We start from the raw sequence: 4486 nt of genomic DNA on the forward strand, positions 1-4486 counted from the left end.
GAGTTCCTCTTTCAGTATCCTGTTCATACTGTTCATGGGGTTCTCAAGGCAAGAATACTGAAGTGGTTTGCCATTCCCTTCTCCAGTGGACCATATTCCGTCAGACCTCTCCACCATGACCCGTCCATCTTGGGTGGCCCCACATGGCATGGCTTAGTTTCATTGAGTTAGACAAGGCTGTGGTCCCTGTAATTAGATTGGCTAGTTTTCTGTGAGTATGGTTTCAGTGTGTCTGCCCTCTGATGCCCTCTCGCAACACCTACCATCTTACTTGGGTTTCTCTTACCTTGGTCATGGGGTATCTCTTCATGGCTGCTCCAGCAAAGCACAGCCAATGCTCCTTACCTTGGACAAGGGGTATCTCCTCAGGGCTGCCCCTCCTGACCTTGAACGTGGAGTAGCCCTCCGGCACCCGTGCAGCCACCGCTCCTTGGAATTGGGGTTGCTGGTAGCTGATTATAAATGCTTTCAGAGAGAAATCAAGAGGAAAAACAATAGCTATGAGTGACAGAAGACTTAAAAACCAGCATGGTTAACAATCTGGTGAGAGGCCACCAAAAAGTGATGCAATTGAGAAGCAAACTATTATTTTATGCATACATTATAAAATAATGACTAGAATTTTGACTGATCACATTATACCAAGACATATCAGATTTTTTGGAATTTTATATAATTTCTAGAACACATATTAATAATATATACTATGTAAATATAATCTAAGAAGAACATTACTTTTTATTTGACAATGTTTCCTATAGAAGTTAATATCAAGTAAGCCTAAATAAACTGAGATTTCTCTTTCATAAGGAGAAAGAGCAAATCTTTTGTGATCTTCAAGGGCCCTCCAGAAAATCCCAAAGTTAGTTTGCAGTCAAAAAGACTTCGTTCAGAATTTGATTTGGGGAAGTTTGTTAAAAATGTCAAAAGATTAGAAATAGCTCATCAAATAGGAGCATAAGTCACTATGAAATAATACTTAGTTATCCATTCACCAAAGTGACAACTAAAAGATTTCAAAGGCAAATATACAAAGTTAAGTAGCTATAAAAAACAAAAACAAAATAAACAAACAAACAAACAAAAAACCTTAGCTTTTAAAACTGAAAAGACTGTGTTTTCCTAATTAATCAAAGATCTGACAAAGACAATTTGGAATAAGGGAAATATTTCCCATGACAGAGAATCCCTGTTTCCTAGGCAGGTTACATTAAAGGTAAAGAAAAACCTTTTATAATATTTTATTAAAAACAGACCAATAATCTAAGAAATTTTGTGATTTTAACAGAGAGAAAATTAAACTCTAGTTTTTTATTTTAAAAATCCTTGTATAAATCTATTCAATTTAGCCGGCTGTAACCTCACAACATAAAATTTCTTTTCCACAAACCTTTTGCATCTTTCTATATCCATTTAGGTTTTGTCTCCTTCTTTTTCCTTTTTTATTCTGAAAAAAAAAAAAGTTTATTTTAGACATTACTCTTTCTCCTTAACAAAACTACATCCTATATTCCTCACATACTCCTCAAATAAAAATACATCCCACTGTAGATCAACTATACTTCAGTTTTTAAAAATTCCAAGTTCAGGCCTCATAATAAAGATTACTTTGATGTTTCATACTCCTAGAATCAACAAAATCTTCACTATCATTGATTTCTTCCAATCAATGTGAGAGACAGCAATGTCAGTTTTCCTTTCTTTGAATCAAAGTGAAAAAATGCACAGGCAGAATAGTTTAACAAATCCTGTGCTGTTGGGTGTCAAAGAGTTAGAGGGAAAGATAAAACCAGCCACCAGCTCCTCTTCCCTGCAACACACTAATCCACCAGCTCAGGTAGTTTTGTGTCCTATTCACTTGTGCAGTAACTATTGCTTGTATCTATGCCATGCAAACGTAGTCTATTATTTTCAGGATGTAGAACACACCTCTACACCCTTAGCAAGAAAATGGAAGAGCCAGTCTCATAATGAATGAGCAATTTGGCACTTGGAAGGGATTTATATACTCGAGTTTAGACAATGAGTTTAATTTCCTTATGCCAGATATTCAGGGGCCTTATGGACAATGGATAGAAACTGTGTTGACAGAATTAAAGGCTATGTGACTGTGACAAAATTAAGAATATCTCAATTCTACTTTGTAGAAAGAAAAGTATGTAGAAAAAATATGCAAACACTTACTGAAAACTATTTGCTCTTTTTTTTAATTCAAATATTTTATGGAGTTGTTTTTTATGAGCAAATGGAATAAACCTGTACTGATTTTTTAAATCTGATTTTCTTCCCTTACTTTGTATACAAAGTTGTTTTCCTTCATTCTTCATTATTTGTAGTAGCTCTAATTTTACACATTGTTCATAAATTTTAACTATGAGTAATCTTTAACTAAAATCACTGTAGATGGTGATTGCAGCCATGAAATTAAAAGATGCTTACTCCTTGGAAGGAAAGTTATGAACAACCTAGATAGCATATTCAAAAGCAGAGACATTACTTTGCCAACAAAGGTCCGTCTAGTCAAGGTTATAGTTTTTCCAGTGGTCATGTATGGATGTGAGAATTGGACTGTGAAGAAAGCTGAGCACCGAAGAATTGATGCTTTTGAACTGTGGTGTTGGAGAAGAATGTTGAGAGTCCCTTGGACTGCAAGGAGATCCAACCAGTCCATTCTGAAGGAGATCAGCCCTGGGATTTCTTTGGAAGGAATGATGCTAAAGCTGAAACTCCAGTACTTTGGCCACCTCATGCGAAGAGTTGACTCATTGGAAAAGACTCTGATGCTGGGAGGGATTGGGGGCAGGAGGAGAAGGGGACGACAGAGGATGAGATGGCTGGATGGCATCACCGACTCGATGGACATGAGTTTGGGTGAACTCCGGGAGTTGGTGATGGACAGGAAGGCCTGGAGTGCTGCAATTCATGGGGTCGCAAAGAATCGGACACGACTGAGTGACTGAACTGAACTGAATCTTTAACTTCCCAGGGAAAATTAGGAAGTAGGCAGTAGTGAGCTATTAATCACATATTTAGCATCTTATAGTAAAATAGAAAATTTATAAAAACATAATTATGTAAATTTGTATTTTTAGAAATATGCTTTTTATAGTACAATTTTAATGTGGTTTTAATGTGACAAAAGACATATTTATTAATAGACTCCAATATCCTTTGTCTCTGTAAAAATTAAGAAAAGTAAATAAATTTAAATTTATGTTCAGTGATCAATGTCTCAGTATACTATCTTATTTGGAAATGAACTAGATATAAATATTAATTATTTAGTTTAACTTAGTATAAACTTTTATCTTATTTACATTTATTTAAAATATTTGTTTTTAACAATTATGCTTAGACATCAAACAGCTAGCCATCATCTTAAGTTATTTTGTAACATAAAGATAGCATGAGCTTATTTGACAAGTAAACAAAGGTAGAAAAAGTTATATGCTTGCATTACATTTAATAATGACAGTTCTAAAACTTTGCTTGTTTTTATCAAACCAACAAACTTAAACTAGCTTTTTTTCATCAAAGATTTTTCTGATCTTGTGGACTTGAAAACAATTGGGTTAGAGTTTCTATTTCTGAAAAGTTTTAGGAATACTTAATTTATATAAGCACTTATTTCTCTTTAAGCCAACTAAATAGAATTCTTTTAAAAATATCATATATACATGGGAATTCCCTGGTGGTTCAGTGATTAGAACTTGGCACTTTCACTGCTGAGGGCCCAGGTTCAATTCTTGGTCAGGGAACTAAGATCCCATTAGTCACATGGTACAGCCAAAAAAAATCATAAATACATAATACACGTACATATATGGATATACCTAAACAAGTAGGCAGATACAGAGACATTATATTTTTCATTTTTAAATTTTAGCTCTGTCTCAAGTATAATAATATGAAATGCAAAAGAATCTGAATCCAAATTGTGTTTCTGGCCAACAGACTAAGTTAAGGTTACCTTTTCAGACAGCCAAAGTTTTTTTTTTAACTATAGACTGTGTGTGTGTGTGCGTGTGTGTGCATTATAAAAATTCTTTAAGAAAAGCTATTTTTGGAGTCAGTTGGTCTCTTAGAAACTTCTGCATACTGATCAAAGAGTATTTTCCATTATCTCTGAGAAGTTTATAATCCTCTTTTCAAGGGCACCTCTTAAAGTAGACTATGTTATCTAAGTTAGAGTTTCCCCAAAGTGGCCATGATAATTCCAAATTATTCTTTGTAAAGTTCACTCATTTTGCCAGAAACGCACAAGATTCTGGCCCATAGTGGTTATATATACAAGAAGCAGGAGTCTTTAAGCGGGGAGGAGAATGAGATTTAGACGAGGTGGAATCTATCTCTGCCTTTAGATTCCCTGAAACAATCCATGAGGAGCTCAGTAATCCTACTGCTGCCTAAATTCCAGGGAATCACAGGTTTTCTCCCCTTAAAGACAGAAGGGTGACTTGCCAAGAAGCTAGAACAAACAGAATAC

At 34.9% G+C, this 4486-nt stretch overlaps 1 non-coding gene across 1 annotated transcript; it reads left to right on the forward strand.

Moving 5' to 3' along the window:
* The first annotated feature begins 3685 nt into the window (after nt 1-3685).
* TRNAE-UUC lies at nt 3686-3758 on the forward strand. The gene has a single exon. It is a non-coding gene; the product is annotated as a tRNA-Glu (tRNA).
* Nucleotides 3759-4486: the final 728 nt, after the last annotated feature.

The sequence above is a fragment of the Bos indicus x Bos taurus genome, chromosome X (assembly GCF_003369695.1).
Source record: "Bos indicus x Bos taurus breed Angus x Brahman F1 hybrid chromosome X, Bos_hybrid_MaternalHap_v2.0, whole genome shotgun sequence".
NCBI classification, from domain to species: Eukaryota; Metazoa; Chordata; class Mammalia; order Artiodactyla; family Bovidae; genus Bos; species Bos indicus x Bos taurus.